The following is a 13,546-nucleotide window of genomic DNA, read 5'->3' as shown; positions in this document are numbered from 1 at the left end:
CTTTCACCTAAATAACTACAGGTGGTGAGATAAGCTGCACAATATAATTGACCTTTCAGTATATTGTTGCACACACACCATCTATTTAGCAAATGCCCTTGTTATCAACAGCAGCCTTTTAAACTCACCTGAGCTAACAGGTATGTGAGCTGGTTACTCTGCTGCGCTTAAAATTTCTTTTTTGGTTTGCTACAATGCCTTTTCTGAAACGTTGTCTCCCTCTGCTGGAACACTGACTTCTTTCATTTAATGCCTGCAGACTATAAAAGAGAAACCAACCCAAAAAGTTTGGTTGATTAGTCTGTGGCATTCTTTTAAACTGTTGCTTATGGCGGTCTCTGTGAGCTTCTCAGTGACATTCAGCCATCCAGGTATCCCGCCTGCAGTAGACGGAATGTGGCAATGGAACGCTGGCTGCGCGTGTCATAATAGGCTCTGAGCCTTTATATACCTGCGCACAGCAGCAGCCACCTTCAGTCTGCTGCTGGACAGCCAGCAGCAGCAGCAGCAGGAGAGGTAATTAATCAGCAACCCTCCTGCTAAGGGTAGACAGCTGCTCGTTCCACCCCCCCCCCGCCTTAATTGGTTCTCCTCCCTTCCAACGGTGTTGAGGCGGGTGGGAACAGCCGGGGGTTGAGGGTACTGTGCTAAAAGAGGTGGAGTTATGCAGATCTAAAACGCGTGGATTGCAGCAGCAGCAAGCCGAAAAGTGCAGGCATGTGAGGGATCTAGAGGTTGACAGCATGTCTTCTTAACGGGAGTCCAGGTGGCCATCTCCACAAATGGACTTTTCAGAATCCTTGGGTGGCACCGTAGTCGGAAACCAATTCTGGTTATCGCTTCTCGGCCTTTTGGCTAAGATCAAGTGTAGTATCTGTTCTTATCAGTTTAATATCTGATACGTCCCCTATCTGGGGACCATATATTAAATGGATTTTTAGAACAGGGAGATGGAAAAAGAGCTTGCTCTGTCCACTCCACGCATTGACCTGGTATTGCAGTATCTCCAGGACCGGTGCACCCCTTCTTTAATGCAGTTTCTAAAATCAGAAAGAATTGAATTCAATGCTTTTTGTTCATTTTGCTTGTTTGTCGGATTTTGGGATGGACTCTTTGGCTTTGCTTTTCTTCTCCTCATTGGATTTTTCATGTTAAAAGTTGCAGAAGCCAGATGACAAGCTCATTTTGGTTCAACTTCAGCAACTGTGCATTGCATTGCCATGTAATGTAATGTAATGCAATGCTATCTATCTAGCTCTCCCTCTATACTTCCTTTTGGATAAACAGACATATTAGGCAAGCATTTTGGAGCTTTCACCTAAATAACTACAGGTGGTGAGATAAGCTGCACAATATAATTGACCTTTCAGTATATTGTTGCACACACACCATCTATTTAGCAAATGCCCTTGTTATCAACAGCAGCCTTTTAAACTCACCTGAGCTAACAGGTATGTGAGCTGGTTACTCTGCTGCGCTTAAAATTTCTTTTTTGGTTTGCTACAATGCCTTTTCTGAAACGTTGTCTCCCTCTGCTGGAACACTGACTTCTTTCATTTAATGCCTGCAGACTATAAAAGAGAAACCAACCCAAAAAGTTTGGTTGATTAGTCTGTGGCATTCTTTTAAACTGTTGCTTATGGCGGTCTCTGTGAGCTTCTCAGTGACATTCAGCCATCCAGGTATCCCGCCTGCAGTAGACGGAATGTGGCAATGGAACGCTGGCTGCGCGTGTCATAATAGGCTCTGAGCCTTTATATACCTGCGCACAGCAGCAGCCACCTTCAGTCTGCTGCTGGACAGCCAGCAGCATCAGCAGCAGGAGAGGTAATTAATCAGCAACCCTCCTGCTAAGGGTAGACAGCTGCTCGTTCCACCCCCCCCCCGCCTTAATTGGTTCTCCTCCCTTCCAACGGTGTTGAGGCGGGTGGGAACAGCTGGGGGTTGAGGGTACTGTGCTAAAAGAGGTGGAGTTATGCAGATCTAAAACGCGTGGATTGCAGCAGCAGCAAGCCGAAAAGTGCAGGCATGTGAGGGATCTAGAGGTTGACAGCATGTCTTCTTAACGGGAGTCCAGGTGGCCATCTCCACAAATGGACTTTTCAGAATCCTTGGGTGGCACCGTAGTCGGAAACCAATTCTGGTTATCGCTTCTCGGCCTTTTGGCTAAGATCAAGTGTAGTATCTGTTCTTATCAGTTTAATATCTGATACGTCCCCTATCTGGGGACCATATATTAAATGGATTTTTAGAACAGGGAGATGGAAAAAGAGCTTGCTCTGTCCACTCCACGCATTGACCTGGTATTGCAGTATCTCCAGGACCGGTGCACCCCTTCTTTAATGCAGTTTCTAAAATCAGAAAGAATTGAATTCAATGCTTTTTGTTCATTTTGCTTGTTTGTCGGATTTTGGGATGGACTCTTTGGCTTTGCTTTTCTTCTCCTCATTGGATTTTTCATGTTAAAAGTTGCAGAAGCCAGATGACAAGCTCATTTTGGTTCAACTTCAGCAACTGTGCATTGCATTGCCATGTAATGTAATGTAATGCAATGCTATCTATCTAGCTCTCCCTCTATACTTCCTTTTGTATAAACAGACATATTAGGCAAGCATTTTGGAGCTTTCACCTAAATAACTACAGGTGGTGAGATAAGCTGCACAATATAATTGACCTTTCAGTATATTGTTGCACACACACCATCTATTTAGCAAATGCCCTTGTTATCAACAGCAGCCTTTTAAACTCACCTGAGCTAACAGGTATGTGAGCTGGTTACTCTGCTGCGCTTAAAATTTCTTTTTTGGTTTGCTACAATGCCTTTTCTGAAACGTTGTCTCCCTCTGCTGGAACACTGACTTCTTTCATTTAATGCCTGCAGACTATAAAAGAGAAACCAACCCAAAAAGTTTGGTTGATTAGTCTGTGGCATTCTTTTAAACTGTTGCTTATGGCGGTCTCTGTGAGCTTCTCAGTGACATTCAGCCATCCAGGTATCCCGCCTGCAGTAGACGGAATGTGGCAATGGAACGCTGGCTGCGCGTGTCATAATAGGCTCTGAGCCTTTATATACCTGCGCACAGCAGCAGCCACCTTCAGTCTGCTGCTGGACAGCCAGCAGCAGCAGCAGCAGGAGAGGTAATTAATCAGCAACCCTCCTGCTAAGGGTAGACAGCTGCTCGTTCCACCCCCCCCCCCGCCTTAATTGGTTCTCCTCCCTTCCAACGGTGTTGAGGCGGGTGGGAACAGCCGGGGGTTGAGGGTACTGTGCTAAAAGAGGTGGAGTTATGCAGATCTAAAACGCGTGGATTGCAGCAGCAGCAAGCCAAAAAGTGCAGGCATGTGAGGGATCTAGAGGTTGACAGCATGTCTTCTTAACGGGAGTCCAGGTGGCCATCTCCACAAATGGACTTTTCAGAATCCTTGGGTGGCACTGTAGTCGGAAACCAATTCTGGTTATCGCTTCTCGGCCTTTTGGCTAAGATCAAGTGTAGTATCTGTTCTTATCAGTTTAATATCTGATACGTCCCCTATCTGGGGACCATATATTAAATGGATTTTTAGAACAGGGAGATGGAAAAAGAGCTTGCTCTGTCCACTCCACGCATTGACCTGGTATTGCAGTATCTCCAGGACCGGTGCACCCCTTCTTTAATGCAGTTTCTAAAATCAGAAAGAATTGAATTCAATGCTTTTTGTTCATTTTGCTTGTTTGTCGGATTTTGGGATGGACTCTTTGGCTTTGCTTTTCTTCTCCTCATTGGATTTTTCATGTTAAAAGTTGCAGAAGCCAGATGACAAGCTCATTTTGGTTCAACTTCAGCAACTGTGCATTGCATTGCCATGTAATGTAATGTAATGCAATGCTATCTATCTAGCTCTCCCTCTATACTTCCTTTTGGATAAACAGACATATTAGGCAAGCATTTTGGAGCTTTCACCTAAATAACTACAGGTGGTGAGATAAGCTGCACAATATAATTGACCTTTCAGTATATTGTTGCACACACACCATCTATTTAGCAAATGCCCTTGTTATCAACAGCAGCCTTTTAAACTCACCTGAGCTAACAGGTATGTGAGCTGGTTACTCTGCTGCGCTTAAAATTTCTTTTTTGGTTTGCTACAATGCCTTTTCTGAAACGTTGTCTCCCTCTGCTGGAACACTGACTTCTTTCTTTTAATGCCTGCAGACTATAAAAGAGAAACCAACCCAAAAAGTTTGGTTGATTAGTCTGTGGCATTCTTTTAAACTGTTGCTTATGGCGGTCTCTGTGAGCTTCTCAGTGACATTCAGCCATCCAGGTATCCCGCCTGCAGTAGACGGAATGTGGCAATGGAACGCTGGCTGCGCGTGTCATAATAGGCTCTGAGCCTTTATATACCTGCGCACAGCAGCAGCCACCTTCAGTCTGCTGCTGGACAGCCAGCAGCAGCAGGAGAGGTAATTAATCAGCAACCCTCCTGCTAAGGGTAGACAGCTGCTCGTTCCACCCCCCCCCGCCTTAATTGGTTCTCCTCCCTTCCAACGGTGTTGAGGCGGGTGGGAACAGCCGGGGGTTGAGGGTACTGTGCTAAAAGAGGTGGAGTTATGCAGATCTAAAACGCGTGGATTGCAGCAGCAGCAAGCCGAAAAGTGCAGGCATGTGAGGGATCTAGAGGTTGACAGCATGTCTTCTTAACGGGAGTCCAGGTGGCCATCTCCACAAATGGACTTTTCAGAATCCTTGGGTGGCACCGTAGTCGGAAACCAATTCTGGTTATCGCTTCTCGGCCTTTTGGCTAAGATCAAGTGTAGTATCTGTTCTTATCAGTTTAATATCTGATACGTCCCCTATCTGGGGACCATATATTAAATGGATTTTTAGAACAGGGAGATGGAAAAAGAGCTTGCTCTGTCCACTCCACGCATTGACCTGGTATTGCAGTATCTCCAGGACCGGTGCACCCCTTCTTTAATGCAGTTTCTAAAATCAGAAAGAATTGAATTCAATGCTTTTTGTTCATTTTGCTTGTTTGTCGGATTTTGGGATGGACTCTTTGGCTTTGCTTTTCTTCTCCTCATTGGATTTTTCATGTTAAAAGTTGCAGAAGCCAGATGACAAGCTCATTTTGGTTCAACTTCAGCAACTGTGCATTGCATTGCCATGTAATGTAATGTAATGCAATGCTATCTATCTAGCTCTCCCTCTATACTTCCTTTTGGATAAACAGACATATTAGGCAAGCATTTTGGAGCTTTCACCTAAATAACTACAGGTGGTGAGATAAGCTGCACAATATAATTGACCTTTCAGTATATTGTTGCACACACACCATCTATTTAGCAAATGCCCTTGTTATCAACAGCAGCCTTTTAAACTCACCTGAGCTAACAGGTATGTGAGCTGGTTACTCTGCTGCGCTTAAAATTTCTTTTTTGGTTTGCTACAATGCCTTTTCTGAAACGTTGTCTCCCTCTGCTGGAACACTGACTTCTTTCATTTAATGCCTGCAGACTATAAAAGAGAAACCAACCCAAAAAGTTTGGTTGATTAGTCTGTGGCATTCTTTTAAACTGTTGCTTATGGCGGTCTCTGTGAGCTTCTCAGTGACATTCAGCCATCCAGGTATCCCGCCTGCAGTAGACGGAATGTGGCAATGGAACGCTGGCTGCGCGTGTCATAATAGGCTCTGAGCCTTTATATACCTGCGCACAGCAGCAGCCACCTTCAGTCTGCTGCTGGACAGCCAGCAGCAGCAGCAGCAGGAGAGGTAATTAATCAGCAACCCTCCTGCTAAGGGTAGACAGCTGCTCGTTCCACCCCCCCCCCCGCCTTAATTGGTTCTCCTCCCTTCCAACGGTGTTGAGGCGGGTGGGAACAGCCGGGGGTTGAGGGTACTGTGCTAAAAGAGGTGGAGTTATGCAGATCTAAAACGCGTGGATTGCAGCAGCAGCAAGCCAAAAAGTGCAGGCATGTGAGGGATCTAGAGGTTGACAGCATGTCTTCTTAACGGGAGTCCAGGTGGCCATCTCCACAAATGGACTTTTCAGAATCCTTGGGTGGCACCGTAGTCGGAAACCAATTCTGGTTATCGCTTCTCGGCCTTTTGGCTAAGATCAAGTGTAGTATCTGTTCTTATCAGTTTAATATCTGATACGTCCCCTATCTGGGGACCATATATTAAATGGATTTTTAGAACAGGGAGATGGAAAAAGAGCTTGCTCTGTCCACTCCACGCATTGACCTGGTATTGCAGTATCTCCAGGACCGGTGCACCCCTTCTTTAATGCAGTTTCTAAAATCAGAAAGAATTGAATTCAATGCTTTTTGTTCATTTTGCTTGTTTGTCGGATTTTGGGATGGACTCTTTGGCTTTGCTTTTCTTCTCCTCATTGGATTTTTCATGTTAAAAGTTGCAGAAGCCAGATGACAAGCTCATTTTGGTTCAACTTCAGCAACTGTGCATTGCATTGCCATGTAATGTAATGTAATGCAATGCTATCTATCTAGCTCTCCCTCTATACTTCCTTTTGGATAAACAGACATATTAGGCAAGCATTTTGGAGCTTTCACCTAAATAACTACAGGTGGTGAGATAAGCTGCACAATATAATTGACCTTTCAGTATATTGTTGCACACACACCATCTATTTAGCAAATGCCCTTGTTATCAACAGCAGCCTTTTAAACTCACCTGAGCTAACAGGTATGTGAGCTGGTTACTCTGCTGCGCTTAAAATTTCTTTTTTGGTTTGCTACAATGCCTTTTCTGAAACGTTGTCTCCCTCTGCTGGAACACTGACTACTTTCTTTTAATGCCTGCAGACTATAAAAGAGAAACCAACCCAAAAAGTTTGGTTGATTAGTCTGTGGCATTCTTTTAAACTGTTGCTTATGGCGGTCTCTGTGAGCTTCTCAGTGACATTCAGCCATCCAGGTATCCCGCCTGCAGTAGACGGAATGTGGCAATGGAACGCTGGCTGCGCGTGTCATAATAGGCTCTGAGCCTTTATATACCTGCGCACAGCAGCAGCCACCTTCAGTCTGCTGCTGGACAGCCAGCAGCAGCAGCAGCAGGAGAGGTAATTAATCAGCAACCCTCCTGCTAAGGGTAGACAGCTGCTCGTTCCACCCCCCCCCCGCCTTAATTGGTTCTCCTCCCTTCCAACGGTGTTGAGGCGGGTGGGAACAGCCGGGGGTTGAGGGTACTGTGCTAAAAGAGGTGGAGTTATGCAGATCTAAAACGCGTGGATTGCAGCAGCAGCAAGCCGAAAAGTGCAGGCATGTGAGGGATCTAGAGGTTGACAGCATGTCTTCTTAACGGGAGTCCAGGTGGCCATCTCCACAAATGGACTTTTCAGAATCCTTGGGTGGCACCGTAGTCGGAAACCAATTCTGGTTATCGCTTCTCGGCCTTTTGGCTAAGATCAAGTGTAGTATCTGTTCTTATCAGTTTAATATCTGATACGTCCCCTATCTGGGGACCATATATTAAATGGATTTTTAGAACAGGGAGATGGAAAAAGAGCTTGCTCTGTCCACTCCACGCATTGACCTGGTATTGCAGTATCTCCAGGACCGGTGCACCCCTTCTTTAATGCAGTTTCTAAAATCAGAAAGAATTGAATTCAATGCTTTTTGTTCATTTTGCTTGTTTGTCAGATTTTGGGATGGACTCTTTGGCTTTGCTTTTCTTCTCCTCATTGGATTTTTCATGTTAAAAGTTGCAGAAGCCAGATGACAAGCTCATTTTGGTTCAACTTCAGCAACTGTGCATTGCATTGCCATGTAATGTAATGTAATGCAATGCTATCTATCTAGCTCTCCCTCTATACTTCCTTTTGGATAAACAGACATATTAGGCAAGCATTTTGGAGCTTTCACCTAAATAACTACAGGTGGTGAGATAAGCTGCACAATATAATTGACCTTTCAGTATATTGTTGCACACACACCATCTATTTAGCAAATGCCCTTGTTATCAACAGCAGCCTTTTAAACTCACCTGAGCTAACAGGTATGTGAGCTGGTTACTCTGCTGCGCTTAAAATTTCTTTTTTGGTTTGCTACAATGCCTTTTCTGAAACGTTGTCTCCCTCTGCTGGAACACTGACTTCTTTCATTTAATGCCTGCAGACTATAAAAGAGAAACCAACCCAAAAAGTTTGGTTGATTAGTCTGTGGCATTCTTTTAAACTGTTGCTTATGGCGGTCTCTGTGAGCTTCTCAGTGACATTCAGCCATCCAGGTATCCCGCCTGCAGTAGACGGAATGTGGCAATGGAACGCTGGCTGCGCGTGTCATAATAGGCTCTGAGCCTTTATATACCTGCGCACAGCAGCAGCCACCTTCAGTCTGCTGCTGGACAGCCAGCAGCAGCAGCAGCAGGAGAGGTAATTAATCAGCAACCCTCCTGCTAAGGGTAGACAGCTGCTCGTTCCACCCCCCCCCCCGCCTTAATTGGTTCTCCTCCCTTCCAACGGTGTTGAGGCGGGTGGGAACAGCCGGGGGTTGAGGGTACTGTGCTAAAAGAGGTGGAGTTATGCAGATCTAAAACGCGTGGATTGCAGCAGCAGCAAGCCGAAAAGTGCAGGCATGTGAGGGATCTAGAGGTTGACAGCATGTCTTCTTAACGGGAGTCCAGGTGGCCATCTCCACAAATGGACTTTTCAGAATCCTTGGGTGGCACCGTAGTCGGAAACCAATTCTGGTTATCGCTTCTCGGCCTTTTGGCTAAGATCAAGTGTAGTATCTGTTCTTATCAGTTTAATATCTGATACGTCCCCTATCTGGGGACCATATATTAAATGGATTTTTAGAACAGGGAGATGGAAAAAGAGCTTGCTCTGTCCACTCCACGCATTGACCTGGTATTGCAGTATCTCCAGGACCGGTGCACCCCTTCTTTAATGCAGTTTCTAAAATCAGAAAGAATTGAATTCAATGCTTTTTGTTCATTTTGCTTGTTTGTCGGATTTTGGGATGGACTCTTTGGCTTTGCTTTTCTTCTCCTCATTGGATTTTTCATGTTAAAAGTTGCAGAAGCCAGATGACAAGCTCATTTTGGTTCAACTTCAGCAACTGTGCATTGCATTGCCATGTAATGTAATGTAATGCAATTCTATCTATCTAGCTCTCCCTCTATACTTCCTTTTCTATAAACAGACATATTAGGCAAGCATTTTGGAGCTTTCACCTAAATAACTACAGGTGGTGAGATAAGCTGCACAATATAATTGACCTTTCAGTATATTGTTGCACACACACCATCTATTTAGCAAATGCCCTTGTTATCAACAGCAGCCTTTTAAACTCACCTGAGCTAACAGGTATGTGAGCTGGTTACTCTGCTGCGCTTAAAATTTCTTTTTTGGTTTGCTACAATGCCTTTTCTGAAACGTTGTCTCCCTCTGCTGGAACACTGACTTCTTTCATTTAATGCCTGCAGACTATAAAAGAGAAACCAACCCAAAAAGTTTGGTTGATTAGTCTGTGGCATTCTTTTAAACTGTTGCTTATGGCGGTCTCTGTGAGCTTCTCAGTGACATTCAGCCATCCAGGTATCCCGCCTGCAGTAGACGGAATGTGGCAATGGAACGCTGGCTGCGCGTGTCATAATAGGCACTGAGCCTTTATATACCTGCGCACAGCAGCAGCCACCTTCAATCTGCTGCTGGACAGCCAGCAGCAGCAGCAGCAGGAGAGGTAATTAATCAGCAACCCTCCTGCTAAGGGTAGACAGCTGCTCGTTCCACCCCCCCCCCCGCCTTAATTGGTTCTCCTCCCTTCCAACGGTGTTGAGGCGGGTGGGAACAGCCGGGGGTTGAGGGTACTGTGCTAAAAGAGGTGGAGTTATGCAGATCTAAAACGCATGGATTGCAGCAGCAGCAAGCCGAAAAGTGCAGGCATGTGAGGGATCTAGAGGTTGACAGCATGTCTTCTTAACGGGAGTCCAGGTGGCCATCTCCACAAATGGACTTTTCAGAATCCTTGGGTGGCACCGTAGTCGGAAACCAATTCTGGTTATCGCTTCTCGGCCTTTTGGCTAAGATTGGGTGTGGTGTTTAGGCATTGCATCTGGTCTTGGCTGATAGGTGTTTGGGGTACCCGGCTCCTTGGCCTGGGGGGATCGTCCCACCTTACGGTGGGGCTTCACCCCCCTGCTGCTATTAGGGAGCTGGCTTAGTCCCCTTACAACGTGTTGCGATCCCTTAAAAAGGCTCACGCCTTTTTTCTTTTCTTCTGTAGTTGGTACGCTTTCGTGGAAGGATGCCTGCTACAATTTCTTTTGCATCGGGAGAGCCCCGGATGAGGAACACAATCCGTATCGAGGTCTTGGAAAGTTTCAGAGAGCAGAAAGGTATCCGCTTCGTCTGCAATACCATCCTCCTTGGGATCCTGGAGTTCGACAGAGATGACATCTTTTGCTTCCAGGACAATGAACTCAAAGGTATTTATACCATCACTTTTAAGAACCAAGGATGCTGCCAACAGTTGGTCCAGAAGGTGAACGAGCATGGTTGGAGAGATGAGATGGATGGCCTGGTGTTTTCCCTGCTTTTCGTCCATGAGGAGGTACAAATAACAACGTATTTTCCCAACCCTTTTGTGGAGAGGCAGGACATCCAAACCTGTTTGAGCCGTCACTGTGATGAGGTGAGATACATTGGGCCTGTGAAGAACTCTGTTGGCTTCTGGGGTGGGAAGCGGAGGTTTCTTGTGCGGTTGCGGAAGGATCCCCAGGGCTATGGAGGAACACATCACCCCCCCTCTACTATCACTATCGGGAAAAGTCGGGGGTATTTATTTTATGCTGGCATGCCTATGTACTGTCGAAATTGTGGGAAAATGGGGCATGTCCAGAGCAATTGTGCAGAGTCCAAGGCATTCCGTTGTAATAACTGTGGTCTACTAGGACATTTATTTAAGGATTGCCCCCATAAGGATTCTTGCAACCTTTGTGGCGTGGACGGCCATATATTTCGGGAGTGCCCACTGAAGACCAAGACCCGAACATATGCGGAAGCTGCTGGAGGACCTATGCCACGGGAAGGACCAGTTCGTGTTCCGGAGACCAGTAAAGGACCTGAGCCTCGTCCTTCTGTTTCCACAACAGAGGAGGTGGCGGAGAAGGTCAAGGGCGCGAGGAAGGAGACGGAGAGGATGGAGCAGGAGTCGGGTCTCCCCCGTGGAGAGCCTCCTGTGGCGAAGTCCCAGAAAAAGGGCGGAGGGCGGACCACCCAAAGACCGGAGCAGAGGGACTCTCCCGTCAGGGAGAAGACCACTGCGTCGATGGTCCCTGGTGTGTTGGAGCAGGGCGCCCCCAATGAGTTGGCGGTGGGGGGCTCTGTGTCGAAGACCCCAGACATACCTAGGGACTCGTGCCAGCAGACCACGGTTCTTTGTCCAGCAGGTGGCAATGATGGTGAGGTTTTCATGTCTGACCTGGAGAGTCTTCAGGAAGTGAGAGGCCACACAGCAATAGCGGAGGATGACTGCACGAGCGACGTGATTGAGCCGTGTGGCAAAAAGTTGAGAGCGGACGATCCTCCGGCATTTAATCCAGACTCGCCTGATGTGTGCCTTGCCAGGGACGATATATGGCAACCCGGTTCCTCCGGGTATCCGATATCCGGTTCGGACCCCCAGAATATTCTCTGCTTCTCCTCAACACTCGAGAGCTTGACGGGGTCTGCAGGGGATATAATGGATGACTCCCCTCCCCCATGACACAAATGCCATCTATTAAGTGTCTCTCACTCAATGTGAGATCTTTAAAGAGCCCTGTCCGCAGGGCTGCTCTCTTTGATTTTTTCAAAACATTAGACTTTGATATTTGTTTCCTACAGGAATGCGGTCTGCAACACGGACTACGGTATAATGAGCTAAAGAAAGACTGGAAACTAGGGCCCTCCATTTGGTCCGGCTCTAATGAGAATAAATCAGCTGGTGTGGGTCTGCTCTGCCGAGGTAATGCTTTTATAATCTCCTCTGTCACTGAGATTGTGCCCGGCAGAGCTATATTAGTACATTTATGTTTTAATAATTTTAACTTTCGTGTTATAAATGTGTATGCCCCTCCAGATAAACAAGAGCGGATACAATTGTTTGAGATTTTACCGTTGTTCTGTGTAGGGTCATCTCCTCTTTTGGTAGCTGGGGACTTTAATTGCCTCAGTGTAAATGAGCGCCGAGGAGGAGGTGACCCAATCCGTAAATTAGATAAATCATGTTTTTTATTAAGTAATTTGCAGACAGATTTTAAGTTGCGCGATGCCTGGAGGTCGCTATCGCCGACGGACCCGGGATTTACGTGGTCCGGTCGGGGAGTGACCTCCAGGATCGATTTTATCTTTTTATCTGAAACTTTTAGCCCTGTATATTTTGTTTTAATTCCTAATTTATTTTCTGACCATAACATATTAAAATTAGAGATAGAATACCAGGGGGAACTAAAGGTGAATAGAGGGTTGTGGCGCCTGGGGGTACACCTATTGGAAGACCCCCTGGTAAGGTCAGATTTTATCAAAAAGTACCAACAATGGAGGCAGCTCAAACCCCCATATTTTAAAATGCTGTCCTGGTGGGAAGGGATTAAAGATAAGATCCAACATTTTTTTATCAGGGCTGGGAAGAGGAAGGCGAGGCAGAAGAAGCAGGGCTATGCAAATTTGAATACTAGACTGCAGACTCTCCTTAAATTCAAAGAGATAGGCTTAGAGGTGCATGATGATATTGTAAGCCTTAAAAATGAGATACAGTCATACCTTGAACAAAAAGGGAAGGAAATAATATTTAATTCTAAGGTGCAATTTTTAGAAGAAGGGGAAAAGTGTACACGTTTCTTTTTCAAAAAAGTGGTGGAGAGGAAAGAAACGATTACCTGCCTAGATGGAGATAGCACAATACAAGGTATGAAGAGGGTAGCTTTTAATTTTTATAGAAACCTTTTTAGCAAAAAAAGTGTTAATAATGTGTTTTTACAAGATGCTCTTAATGTCCTGGATTTTAGGCTAAATTCTGCAGATCAGGGGTTTTTAACAAAAGATATTACTTTAGAAGAACTTTTTAGTGTTTTTAAAAGTTTTTCAAGAGGGAAAGCCCCAGGAGCTGATGGCCTTCCTGTGGAATTTTATTTATCCTTTTGGGATATTTTAAAAGAGGATCTTTTAGCACTTTTTAAAGAGGTTTTTTTGTGTGATAAGTTACCCAAGTCATGGAGGAGGGGGATAGTGTCCTTAATATACAAGAAGAAGGGCGCTCGGGACGACCTCAAAAATTGGAGACCTATCACCCTCCTTAACATGGATTACAAGGTTTTAGCTAAGATTATTGCATGTCGTTTTAAAACTGTTATTAATGTGTTAATACAACCCGAACAAGTATGTGGTGTACCAGGGAGGAGTATTACAGAGACCCTAAATACGATCAGAGACGTAATATGGTACAGTAAAGACAGGGATCAAGGGCTGGCCCTGTTAGCGCTAGACTTCGAGAAAGCGTTTGACAGGGTTTCTCATGAGTATCTTTTTAAAGTTTTAAAACAAATGGCAATCCCAGAC

The 13,546-nt window shown here is 45.5% G+C and overlaps 7 non-coding genes across 7 annotated transcripts; all 7 read left to right on the top strand.

Moving 5' to 3' along the window:
• Positions 1 to 835: 835 nt before the first annotated feature.
• On the top strand, positions 836 to 1,026 carry LOC141188467 (U2 spliceosomal RNA). Its single transcript, XR_012262558.1, has one exon. It is a non-coding gene; the product is annotated as a U2 spliceosomal RNA (small nuclear RNA).
• A 1,120-nt stretch (positions 1,027 to 2,146) lies between these two features.
• LOC141188455 (U2 spliceosomal RNA) lies at positions 2,147 to 2,337 on the top strand. Its single transcript, XR_012262546.1, has one exon. It is a non-coding gene; the product is annotated as a U2 spliceosomal RNA (small nuclear RNA).
• A 1,121-nt stretch (positions 2,338 to 3,458) lies between these two features.
• LOC141188443 (U2 spliceosomal RNA) lies at positions 3,459 to 3,649 on the top strand. Its single transcript, XR_012262535.1, has one exon. It is a non-coding gene; the product is annotated as a U2 spliceosomal RNA (small nuclear RNA).
• A 1,113-nt stretch (positions 3,650 to 4,762) lies between these two features.
• On the top strand, positions 4,763 to 4,953 carry LOC141188431 (U2 spliceosomal RNA). Its single transcript, XR_012262524.1, has one exon. It is a non-coding gene; the product is annotated as a U2 spliceosomal RNA (small nuclear RNA).
• A 1,121-nt stretch (positions 4,954 to 6,074) lies between these two features.
• On the top strand, positions 6,075 to 6,265 carry LOC141188419 (U2 spliceosomal RNA). The gene has a single exon (XR_012262513.1). It is a non-coding gene; the product is annotated as a U2 spliceosomal RNA (small nuclear RNA).
• Positions 6,266 to 7,385: 1,120 nt separating this feature from the next.
• LOC141188407 (U2 spliceosomal RNA) lies at positions 7,386 to 7,576 on the top strand. The gene has a single exon (XR_012262502.1). It is a non-coding gene; the product is annotated as a U2 spliceosomal RNA (small nuclear RNA).
• Positions 7,577 to 8,697: 1,121 nt separating this feature from the next.
• LOC141188394 (U2 spliceosomal RNA) lies at positions 8,698 to 8,888 on the top strand. The gene has a single exon (XR_012262491.1). It is a non-coding gene; the product is annotated as a U2 spliceosomal RNA (small nuclear RNA).
• Positions 8,889 to 13,546: the final 4,658 nt, after the last annotated feature.

This window comes from Phyllobates terribilis, unplaced genomic scaffold, assembly GCF_046119375.1.
Source record: "Phyllobates terribilis strain yellow unplaced genomic scaffold, ASM4611937v1 Scaffold_40__1_contigs__length_11209783, whole genome shotgun sequence".
Classification (NCBI taxonomy): domain Eukaryota; kingdom Metazoa; phylum Chordata; class Amphibia; order Anura; family Dendrobatidae; genus Phyllobates; species Phyllobates terribilis.
The sequence above is the reverse complement of the archived record's forward strand: the minus strand, read 5'-3'. Positions and strand labels throughout refer to the sequence as shown.